Consider the following 12,694-nt stretch of genomic DNA (forward strand, 5'->3'; position numbering starts at 1 on the left):
AAAATTATTCTCGTTTTTCACCTTATTGTGAGTTTCTTCGTCTTATAATTTGAAGGTTAACTGTCCCTTCTTCAGTAATCAGAAATGATTGACTTTTCTGTATGTTAAGTACTTAAAAAAACTTTAAAAAATTAACATATCCCCTTTTTTTTCATTCGTGTAACCAGTTCATTGACTGACTAGCCTCTCTCTCTCTCTCTCTCTCTCTCTCTCTCTCTCTCTCTCTCTCCTTTCATAAGTGATTAAAGCTCCCCCTATTACTGATTTCCACGGATTTACTTGTGAAGAAGTTCGGATTAAAGGCAATATTGACATCAACCCTAGTGTTATGATTGTCAGATCGTTCATTATCAGTTTTCTTTTTTATTATTTCCAGTCTGTGACGTTCTTCGCTGTCAGCTTAACGAAAAGACAGAAATGATATGTGGCTGTGGTGAGTACAAATAAGTGCAGTTCTTTTTGGCTGTTTCTAAAATGAGTTGTTGGTTATGATACATGTGAATTTCAGTTGAGTGAACGATTGATATATTATAAATGGCACGCTTAAGCATTATATGTATGTGTATATATATGTGTGTATATATACAATGTATGTATATATATATATATATATATATATATATATATATATATATATATATACATATATATATATATATATATATATATATATATATATATATATATATATATATATATATATATATACATATATATATATATATATATATATATATATATATATATATATATGTAGATAATATAATGTATCTGTATACAATATGGATGGAGGTAACTATTTGTGATATGTATGACTTGATGTATTATTATTATTATTATTATTATTATTATTATTATTATTATTATTATTATTATTATTCACTTAATGGTGAAGGTGCAATGTGTACCTGGTATATATCTCAGTCAATGAACTGAGTCGGCAGTGTTAGATTTAAATGCAGCGGAGCAGGAAAATTTGGTACATGTTGAAAACAGCAAATATTTCATTTCTTTTCACGGAAATATCATCTTCTGTGAACTTTCTTGGGTTAAAGGAATAAATTGCTTTGTAGAGAAGAATAGTTTAGTGTAGTAAGGTGTGCGAAGTGCAATCGTTTCATTTTATTTCAGTAAAAGATTTGGGGTTTGAGTCATACTGAATATGTGAATATACTTCTCTGCTGGGGCACCTCACCTTTTCCTGTTGAAGACTGTAAAGTTTGTGATGCTTTACTTGAATTGGTATTTACTGAACTGTTTTGAATATGAGGCATTTTAACGTTGCATATCTCGTTTTGGTGCTTGAATATATTTCGTAGTACAAAATGCAGATATATGTATATATATCTATATCTATCTATCTATCTATCTATCTATCTAACTATATATGTGTGTGTGCGTGTCTATTGTAGGGATTGCAAAAGAAGAGAGATGTCTGCTATTGCGGGTTGCGTTTCTTCCGCTCACAAATTGAGTCGAGCCGTTTTATCTCGACGCCTGTGCTGACGCGTTCGTTTATGCATTTCCATATGTTAATTCTGCTCCGCCCTCCGGGTAAGTGGCTGAAGGAGAATACAGCAGCGTGCATTTTAATCTTTTATGCAGCAGCGATTCTCAGGCGTCGAAATATATTTTCGTTAAGAAAATTCATTTTGGGACGACTTATGCACGAGCACTGGGGAGAAAGTGAGAGAGAATGAGAGAGACTAAGCTTGCACTTTGGGACGATTTCCTAAATGTTCTGCGAGGAAACTTTAAACACAATTTGACGCTTATTTACCTGCACACACTTGGAGATGAATTTATACACTCTCACACACACACATACACACAAACACCCACACACACATCTCGGGAGGACTTGATGCTTATACCCTGATGAGTTCCGTTTTTAATCCCTGTCTTAGAGGGTTATTCTAACAACTTTCCGTAGCCCCCGGGTGATTTTCTCGTTATTTTCATCCTTCGGGACTTTTCCCTGGGTAATTTCTTAATTAGGGATAACAGAGCACCAGTAATTATATCTCTAGCACCCAACCTCATCTCAAAAAGGGTAAGAAATTGAAAAGTTCCCCACTTCCTGTTTGATGCTCCTGATAGAAGACGCCCACGAATATGATGCAAGGCGGGGGGGGGGGTGGAAGTAGGGTGGCTTTTAAGCTGCATTCTCGCCTTTTCATATGTTTTTATTTTTGTTTTTGTCCACCTGAATTTTGATCCCAAGTAAAAATTGGGGAAATTGTTAATCCAAGTTAAAAATTGGGAAAGAAATATATGTAAATTATCCAAATTATATGGCTTTATTTCACACATATACATCTAATGTTTAGAAACTTTGATTCACTGAAGGTTAATTATAGTAATTGCTTTTCATTTCCGTAATTTTATTCATAAGTGCATTTTACCTAACAATTAAAGGAATAATAAAACTTATAAGCTTTCATTTAAGATTTATTGTTTTGAGATGATCGGGAATGCAGACGAAATTAAAGGGGCCTTCGGAATAAAAAGGTTATCGCTTCGAAACCTATTTAAATACTTATAAAATCATTTCCGCTAACAAAGACGTATTATTGGCGAGGTAAAGAAAATCAAATCTAGAGGCATTTGGCAATGAAGGCCACTTTGTCAAATAAGAGAAGTCTGGCACATTCTTCAGAAACAACATGCTTTGCAGTGCCCTGACTTCTTTTCATATTGTTAAACAGTTTTCCTATTTTTCATATTGTTAAGTAAGTTGCCTCTTTTCATATTATTGTTAAACAATTATCCTTCTTTTCACATTATTGTTAAACAATTATCCTTCTTTTCATAATATTGTTAAACAATTATCCTTCTTTTCATAATATTGTTAAACAATTATCCTTCTTTTCGTAATATTGTTAAACAGTTGTCCTTCTTTTCATATTATTGTTAAACAATTTTCCTCATGTTCATATTATTGTGAAACGATTTTCCTTCTTTTAAAATAATTGTTGAACGGTTTTCCTTCTTTTAATGTAATTGTGAAACAATTTTCCTCCTTTTCATATTGTTAAATAATTTTCTTACTTTTCATATTATTGTTAAAAAACTTTCCTCTTTTTCATATTATTGTGAAACAGCTTTCCTTCTTTTAATGTAATTGTGAAACAATTTTCCTTTTTTTCACATTAATGTTGAATAATGTTCCTTCTTTTCATGTTACTGTTTAACAATTTTCCTCCTTTTCATATCATTGTTAAGTTATTTTCTTTCTTTTCAAGTTATTGTTAAAATATTTTCCTCTTTTTCATGTCATTGTTAAATTATTTTCTTTCTTTTCAAGTTATTGTTAAAATATTTTTCTCCTTTTCATATCATTTTTAAATTATTTTCTTTCTTTTCAAGTTATTGTTAAAATATTTTTCTCCTTTTTATATCATTGTTAAATTATTTTCTTTCTTTTCAAGTTATTGTTAAAATATTTTTCTCCTTTTCATATCACTGGTAAGTTATTTTCTTCCTCTTCATGTTGTTATTAAAATATTTTCATCCTTGTCATATTATTGTGGAACGGTTTTCCTTCTTGTAATGTTATTGTTAAACAATTTTCCTTCCTTTTATATTACTGTTAAATAATTTTCCCTCTTTTCATATTACGATTGAACAGTGTTCCATATTTTCATATTTTTGTTTAATAAATTCCCTTTTCATAGTTAAATGATTTTCCTTCTTTTCATATTATTGTTTAACAATTTGTTAGACAGTTTTCATTCTTTTCATATTATTGTTAAATAATTTTCCTTTGCCTGGTAAAAATGTTTTTCTACCATATTTTAAAATTTGGCATCGGGTTATATTTAGAAAAAACTTTTTTAACGAAGTCGGCAAAAATGTTCTTATTTATGTTTTAATGGCTTTAATTTTCTTATATTAGTTTAAATTTTAAAAATGGTCTTATATTTGTTTTAGTTTTCTTTAAGTATTAGGACTTAATATTATATTTCGTAAAAAAAAAAATAGATATTCCTGTACTTATAAAAATAAAGTGGTAGATAGGAAACGGGGAAAAATAAGTGCATGTTTCTGGTTATTGCTCGGCACTAAATTTAATAGAAAATTTTCTCGCTTTGAGGTATTGAACAAAACTCCTTGCCCCATAAGAGAAAATTCCGGAACTTTGTGAAAACTTCCTTTGTAGAACCTTACAAAAACTTTCGTTTTTCGTTTGGCGTAAACAGTTTACGGTTCTGAGTAAAATCTTTAATTGTTTTGGGGAAGCGTCTGTTCCATGTTTGCTGGACATGCTGGTTTCTAGGAAAAACATCTTTAATATCTGGCTTTGAATTTAAATAACATTATTTTTTCTCCATTCCCAACAAAGCGAGTTAGGGATCTAACCAGTCAAAGGAAATATTTTAGATTATATAGGAGCATAAAAGGAAAGGAGAATGATATTAACCCCAGTGGTTCAGTCTTTTTTTAAATGAACGTTTAACAAAAGTTAGAAGATTTAGGATAAGATGCTAGAATGAAGTATCTTGACTAACAAAAGACTGCATAGCCATTTTCTTTTTTCTTTTCAGTATCAAACCACATTTCAAAATGTTTGACAGAAGTTTTAAAGGCCCCAAGTGCATTGAACCTTTCGTTTTTACACCTTTCTGCAAATAACCTGAAAAAGAATTGGGAGTCACCGGTATCAAGTATTGAAAACAACCCTGTCTTTGTATCCGTGACAGTTGCTAATTAAGTTGAGTGTCTTTATGTTCAATAGTTCTTGGGGGTAGACAACTAATTTAGAATCATATTTTTGAATAAAGTAATACTTCCCTTCAATGAAGACAGGTTGATTAGATCTCTCCTTGCTAACTCTCGCCTAGAAAAGTTTACAATCTTAGTGCCTGTGTTTCTATTTTTTTTTTTTTCTATTTTTGAAAACTTGCGTGGCATATATCTATATATATATCTATATATATATATATATATATATATATATATATATATATAGATAGATAGATAGATAGATATATGCATATATATGTGTATATATGCATATACATATATAGTTCACTACTTTAACCTACTTTGTATTCGAAATACTTTCAATAAGCTGCTCGGGACAAGACCCGTGCATTGCAGTTCTTACAGAATGCCAAAGCATTTTTCCTAATGAAATAAAATGAGCTACTAAGCACGAAAAAGAATACACCATTTAATGCAATCTTAATTAGATGCTGCAGCATCAAGATGATGAGATTTTTCTATTTTTTTTTTTCTTATCTCTGGAACCGGAAGAGAAGCCGATCATGTTTAAAGGATCGGATTCCGAACAACATCAAAGAAGGCCTAATCAGAGCGACGAATTGTAGGCTCATTTAATTCAATTAAGCTCTCGGTGAAAGGCCTATTGGAAAGAGAGGCATCAAAGTATCGACTGATCCGTCAGACGGGCAGCCAAATGCTCGCCGGGGAGTGACTCGAATGAAAAGCTTCCCAAAGAGATTAAGAGGCGCAGCTTTCATCGCCAGGGAAATCGGGAGCATTGGAGGGCAGCCAGCTCTGCTGTGAAACGGTTGTGGAAAAGACTCCACACAAGATCCAGCTTTAGAAACGAGCTTTAGTTTTTTTTTTTCGTCTTCTTCTTCTCCTGAGTGACCTGATATTGTAAATCCCGTATCAATTTTCTACTCTGCTTTAAATGGCTGAAGTGTGAAAAAATAAAAAAGTGCGATATTTCAGTTAGTGTGAAAATGTTTGTTTGTTAGATAAGGATAAGATTCCCTCCGACGACCCGTAGTGCTTGGTAGAATTCTCCACCGATATTACGATCGTTATTTGGTATTTTTTGACATATCAAAAAGATTTTAGAAAGTGTATCTTTCGGCGAGCGTGGCTTTCATTAGATGCCATAATAAATTGCTTGTGTGCAAAATATATGTCAATTTTCTTGGGTATTTCAATAATAAAATAGATTATTTTATAAAAAATAAAAAAAAACCTCTTCCTCTCTCTCTCTTTCTCTCTTTCCCTCCCCCAAAATTTGATTAGTTAAATTCAATGGCAAAAGAAAAAAAATCCTTTCCAAACTCTTCAAAAGCTGCGAATCTCGCTTGACAAAAATGAAGTGGAACTTTTGTTTCCTTTTGGTCAGCGGAGGAAAAAGTGCCCGAAGTTTTCCCCCGGAATGTAAAACAAGACCTACAGTCCTCCACTCCCCCCCTCCCTTCTCCCCCTCTGTCTTCTCCTCCCACCCCACCCACCCCCGTCATCAAACGAGCGCTTGCAAGCATTTTGCTCTTGAAAATTTCATCCAAAAGTTTATCAAAGTATTTCGCGTAGACTTCTCCTTTGCGATTTTTATCTTTTCTCTTTCTTTCTCTTTTCCTCTTTTCTCAGGTGTTCCTTTTTCTCTGTATGAGGACGAGGTTGGGATTTTGTGAGATGGTAATGTATCGAAGTTTATAACGAGATTTATCTTGAAGTAATGTTACAAAATCAAACCCTTTATTTTTTTTTTCCTCTCCCAATTGCGTCTTATTTTGATCCGTTTTTTGTTAACGTATGAATTTATTAAGATTCTCTATAGATTCATAAGATAGTGGAATATGAATTAGGACGGGCGCATTTCATTCCTGTTTTAATGTTTTACCTAATTAGATCTCAAATGGATTACCCTAATTCACGGCATTGAGTTAATGCAAATTACTCTTTAACTCTATAAAGTCACGTTTAAAGCTTTTTTCCAGCGTATTATTTATTTTCATACGTAGTTAATTGCTTTAGTGATGTTGACCAGGTTAGGTAGTCTTGTGAAACGCAAAATTCATGAAAATATTTTAAGAATTATTATTCCGTACATACTGCAAAGCGACTGTCTTGGGAAATGGAAGATGAAAGTGGAATGGAGTTTATTTTCACGTTATGTTAAACGGAAAATGGTAGTCGGTAATCGTGCGCGCCTAGAGGGAGAAATAATTATTCTCTGTTTAACAATAATTACCGAGAGTTTTTATGATCCATACGAAAATCTGTGGAATGCTTCATTTTTGGGAATTATTGTCAGCTCGTTGATCGCAAGCTCATCCAACCGTTACTTACGTCAGTGACGTAATGACGGCTGAAGAACCGATATACAGAAATAACGTCTCTACAAAAGAATACTTTGCAATACATCTTGTCTCAGACGGCGTTGTTAATAATGAATTCGTTAAAATCATATCTTGAAAGACCAGTACAACAACTACATTAACTTCTCACTGTCTCTGTCTTAAGAGCAACTTCAGCATAAATGTCATTTACTTATTAGTATGATCAGCATTTATATAAAAACAAAACTGAAGTTAATTTAGAACCGTAAACCTGGCGGCATGTTTTGAAAAGATATATGGATTCGCATTGCTTTTATACATGGTTGCATATTTTTCAAAAAGGTAAAATAATCCATTTTTGAAAACCATTCCCATGTCTCTGAAAAACTGTAAGACCCTCAAACAATTAGAAGAGAACCGAGAAGAGCACAACAATGCTAAAGTTTGCTGACAGTCTTTAGATATAAATTTAACGGGAAAGAATTTATCATTGACATGTCAAGAAACATCTCTAGGACTAAAGTTCGCAGGATTGTGAAAACAGGAGTGAACAGTACTAGAGTTTACAGAGGAGTGGAAAGGAATCTCTCTCGCTCTCTCTCTCTCTCTCTCTCTCTCTCTCTCTCTCTCTCTCTCTCTCTCTCTCTCTCTCTGTAATCGTGATCACTAACTTCCCTACATTCCCCCAGGTGCAAATCAAGCCCTCACGGAGGGTTCCTCATGTATTTTTTTTTTTTCTTTTTTGGAAAGCGCATTACTTAGTATAATAACGTACTTCAAATGTGTGGAGAATTATAATCGAGGATGAGATCCTTGAGTGATAAACGGCAGGAAAAGAAAGAAGCTCCATTCCCCGTCGCTTCCCCTCCGCCCCCCCCCCTTCCCTTTTCCCTTCACCTTATCCCCTTTTTCACTTTGAGACAGAGAGAGTGAGAGAGAGAGAGAGAGAGAGAGAGAGAGAAGGGGGGGGGAGACTGAGGCGACCCGAAAGACGGCGGTTCTGGAAACCCGTAAAACTCCTTGAGCCCATTTTCAGCTTATTAATTTCCCTATTATGAGTTATCCTTTGCTAACTGGCCGGTCTCAAAGGGGTAATTACCTCCGCATTAGGATCAAAAGGATTCGAAGGACCTCCGGAGACACAGCACCGGTGACCCCTTCCCGAAGAAGTCCCTTCCCGAAGTCCCTTGGGCGGAAACGGATCATTAGGAGTCGCGAATTCACGACGTATTTTCGTCCCTCTTCCTTCTTTAGACGTAGGAGGAAAAGGAGGCGAGAGGTGGAGGAGGAGGAGGAGGAGGAGGAGAGGTCCTACCTGAGAGTGTTGGGAGGCGCAGGGGAGGAGGAAAAGGACATTCAAATGCCGACGAGGGAAGGAGACCGATAGGACAGGAGATCCTGCAGTGAGAAACGGAATGGGATGAGGGAGGTTGTTGGAGAAGACCCTCGGGCTTGATGAAAAACACACACACACACACACACCGGGGGAAGGGGGAAACAGACAGACCTCGAGTGTTTTAGGAGAGGAAAAACCAGAGGAAAAATAATAGATACTTATAGAACACGAGTATTAAGTGAAATACCTTTTTCAGACAGCTTTGTTTTTTATTATTTGTCCAAAAGATTGACTGGTGAGTGGAAGGATGACTGATTTATAAGCTGGTACTGTCCCCTCAAAATTCGCTTACCCGAAAACTCCCTGATTATAGAAGCACATGTTGGCCTCTGGCCTAGACCTGGTATTTCATTTAAATCCTTCGAGCCAGCCGTACGAGAGCTGGTAGTCAGCTCAGTGGTCTCGTGAAACTATTTGAATGATAATAATAATATAGAAGTATGCGAACCACGACGCAGAAGTCTCTTAAACCTTCACGAAATCCAGATGCATTGGTGATATAACACTAAATATGAGAGAGACACTAAATATGAGAGAGAGAGAGAGAGAGAGAGAGAGAGAGAGAGAGAGAGAGAGAGAGAGAGAGAGAGAGAGAGAGAGAACGTAGAGCTTATTAAATTAATAAGAGGTGACCAGAGCGATATTTAAGCAGATTAATGAAAATAAAACTTCAAATCAGCTTTCCCGATTCTGTGAAGTCTTTTTACAAGTAGGGAATTCTCTTACCACAGTTTTTCTTTTTCTTTAGTCATTTAAGAAAACCGGTCGTCATTGGAAATAGAGATGAACAGGGTAGTTTTTCAACAGATTGATAATTCCTTTCGTTTTCTCACTCTTTAGTCATTTAAGAAGACCGGTCGTCTTTAAAGAGGACACACACTTCCTCTTTTGTGGAAGCAGGGTCGAGGAAGGGCTTGGGAAGGTCGGGAGGAGTTTGTGAGGGACAACTTGAGAAGGAGGCTGGAGATCACCATAAGCGTTGAAGGAGGAAGTTGATCAAACTATAGGCAAAAGAATGAGGGGAAGAAGGGGTCAAGGGAATAGGAGGAGGAGGAGGAGGAGGAGGAAGGCGGAATACTTTATGCATCTTGGGAGTCTTCAAGACTTCCGCCGAACTTCAAGTTGAGGCCAATGAAGAAACTTAATGGCCAGAAACTTTATCTCCCTAAGGACCAGTTCTCTTTATCCTCATTATCAACTGATCTTTACCTTTTCTTCAACTAATTTCTTTGCCCCAGGGTGCGTCCGCTCTCTCTCTCTCTCTCTCTCTCTCTCTCTCTCTCTCTCTCTCTCTCTCTCTCTCTCTCTCCTTGTCAGGAGCCTTCAGTAAAAAGGAGTTTAGTTCGGGGATTAAGTTTTATTTGAACATTTTTCACAGAAGGCCATTTTTTATTACTGCAAACAATTTTCGACTAGACATGCAGGTAAAGCTTAATCGTTAAACAAAATCATTGATTAACTGCCCAATTTAGTACATGATTAACCTCGTATTTCAGTGCCATGTTTATTACATGTTACGCTGATATAAGCATATTTTATAACCATATTGAAAATTTATATTCGCCCTATAATAAAATCTTGCTTGTTTTAATATTAAATTGTAAAACTAGTTAGACTCCGAGCCGCAGAATACGAAGTCCCAGAAATTTCGTAAAGTTGCTAAAAATAAGGAGACGTGGCCACGGTAATCACTTCTTGTATTCAGATGGACAAGGACCTTCTTTAGAACCTTTGTGATATTGTAACTACGTCAGCGGTAAAGAAACCAGACGCTGGAATAGCTCAGCTTCGTAACTAAGCAAGGAAATTTGATTCACAAAAGACGAGTGTAAGAGGCACGAGCAAAACAATATTGATATAGCTTCATATCAAGGCAGGTTACAGCTGACCTATGATCATCAGTCGACATGCGAGTTATCTTTTACTGATGACAACATTTAATTACAACCTCATTTGCTAGCTAAGGAATCAAGACCGTGATGAGAACGAGCATAGATAAGTTTAGTAAGCTTAATGTTGCTGATTTTGTTTACAGAAATAAAAAGAATACATTAATTTTATTCAGATATTAATGAAAGCCAGATTGAATTTCAACCAGTATCTCAATCAATATTAACATTTCAACGTTGTTTTCTACCTAAATGATTAAGAAAGGTAAAATTTCAAAAAACAGGCGCAGATAACTTTCAAAGAAAACTTAATAATGAAGTGCTGTACTTAAAACACAAAGTAGAAATAATTGCAATAAAAGTAAGTTCAGAACCATTCCTGGTCGTCCATTCGATTCTGGGACAGGTGACAGAGACTGAGCACATGTTAGGGGCTGTTTCTGCTCGGGGGGCTGGTGTGGGACGCCGTTACCTCGGGGCTTGTAATCACTCGTAAGGTATTCCCTCGCACAAGTCAAGTCAGGTGGGAGGAACCTCTGACGGACAGCCACGTTTGTGTTTGAGAATCATCGTGGGGACGTTTTTGGTGCTTGTCTGCTGCCTCCGCCGATCATGCTGCCTTTGATGAAATAGAAAATATAAGGGAGAGTAACTTTGGTAGGACGAGGGGCCCTAAACAAGAAGCCAAACCCAAAGGGGAGGTACATTATTTGATGGTGGTCCGTGCAACAAATGTTTGCAGATGTCTGCGGGAAGGCCAAATATACTGCATAGGTCTAAAGGACACAGTAGATATATCAGAATTCCACTTTTGCCTAATTTAAGAATGTCCGGTATCTTGAGTCGAGTGGAAGGAAAAGTAAAACGAAGCATTGTTAGGGACATGCGTGACTAAACTTCACGAAATAATTAAATCCTCTAATTCTGACCTGAGGGCTAAGGAAGTTAGCATTAGGCGTAAAATTCGATGGTGTTGGAGAGAGGAGAAGAGAAAGATTTACAGCGTATAGAGCAGGTTGCGTGAAAAACCCGTTGCTTTGTTTATTTGCGTGGTTCCACTCGTATTAGGGGAACGGCTTAATACACACACACACACTATATATATATATATATATATATATATATATATATATATATATATATATATATATATATATATATATATATATATATATATATATAAAATTACATACATTTATATGTGTATATATACTGTGTATGCACAGTATATATATACTGTATATATATATCTATATATATATATATATATATATATATATATATATATATATATTGTATATATGTATTATATATATATATATATATACTGTATATATATATATATATATATATATATATATATATATGAGAGAGAGAGAGAGAGAGAGAGAGAGAGAGAGAGAGAGAGAGAGAGAGAGAGAGAGAGAGAGAGAGATCCACTTTGACCTACGAAATCTTGAGAGACATTAGATCTACTATAAGAGAACATTACAGTCTCAGAAACGACGGTCTGTTGGTTATCTTCTAATTTCCATATACAGTAGGTTATTGTATACATTAGAATGAAATTATTCTGCACATTAACAATGACGTCTGAGAAATCCGTACACTTCAGGCTTTCGAATATTTCAGATTACGTTAACCTGCTACGACGTGTGGACTGTGTCGTGTGAGTATTAAAACCCAGCCCCCAAAACCCATCTGCGGGATTCGATGATCCCCCCACATGCATGGATGCACATTGCACAAGTCTGTGCACACCGACGGGATTCCTCTTTCCCTCAGGGGATTTTAAAACAGGGGTGATAACAGGGGAAGAATTGAAAAGTCCAAAACACGTGTCGTTTACCTCTCTCTCTCTCTCTCTCTCTCTCTCTCTCTCTCTCTCTCTCTCTCTCTCTCTCTCTCTCTCTCTCTCAATTTATCTGTAAACATAAACTTCTGGTTTAGCATACAACGTTGCTAAACCAGAAGTTTAAAATAAGTTGAGAGAGAGAGAGAGAGAGAGAGAGAGAGAGAGAGAGAGAGAGAGAGAGAGAGAGAGAGAGAGTAAACGACACGTGTTTTGGACTTTTCTGTCAGTGTTTGTCATTTTCAAGCGCACATAATACTCTTAGGAGTCAAATATTTAATAATCTATTAACCTGAACCTGCAAATATCCCAATTCAGTAATGGCGTTTTCCCAAAAGTCACCAGAATTCCATTTTACGCCCGGTCTCCCGAGCAGATTCTCTAGTATATACATTAGAATGTAATTGAAGTGTAGCGACGCGTTCTGAAACCGTAGAATTTAACAACATTTGTCTGGCTTAATTGAAACTGGAAAATGAATGGGAAAGAAGGCCTTGAAGACCTG

The 12,694-nt window shown here is 35.6% G+C and overlaps 1 long non-coding RNA gene across 1 annotated transcript in view; it reads left to right on the top strand.

Moving 5' to 3' along the window:
* The window catches only part of LOC136826041 (uncharacterized), an 855,957-nt gene extending 855,422 nt beyond the window's left edge, over positions 1-535 (top strand). The window contains exon 5 of the long non-coding RNA XR_010849509.1: positions 377-535. This is a non-coding gene — a long non-coding RNA (uncharacterized lncRNA). The remainder of the gene's footprint in view (positions 1-376) is intronic.
* Positions 536-12,694: the final 12,159 nt, after the last annotated feature.

Source organism: Macrobrachium rosenbergii, chromosome 40, assembly GCF_040412425.1.
Source record: "Macrobrachium rosenbergii isolate ZJJX-2024 chromosome 40, ASM4041242v1, whole genome shotgun sequence".
NCBI classification, from domain to species: Eukaryota; Metazoa; Arthropoda; class Malacostraca; order Decapoda; family Palaemonidae; genus Macrobrachium; species Macrobrachium rosenbergii.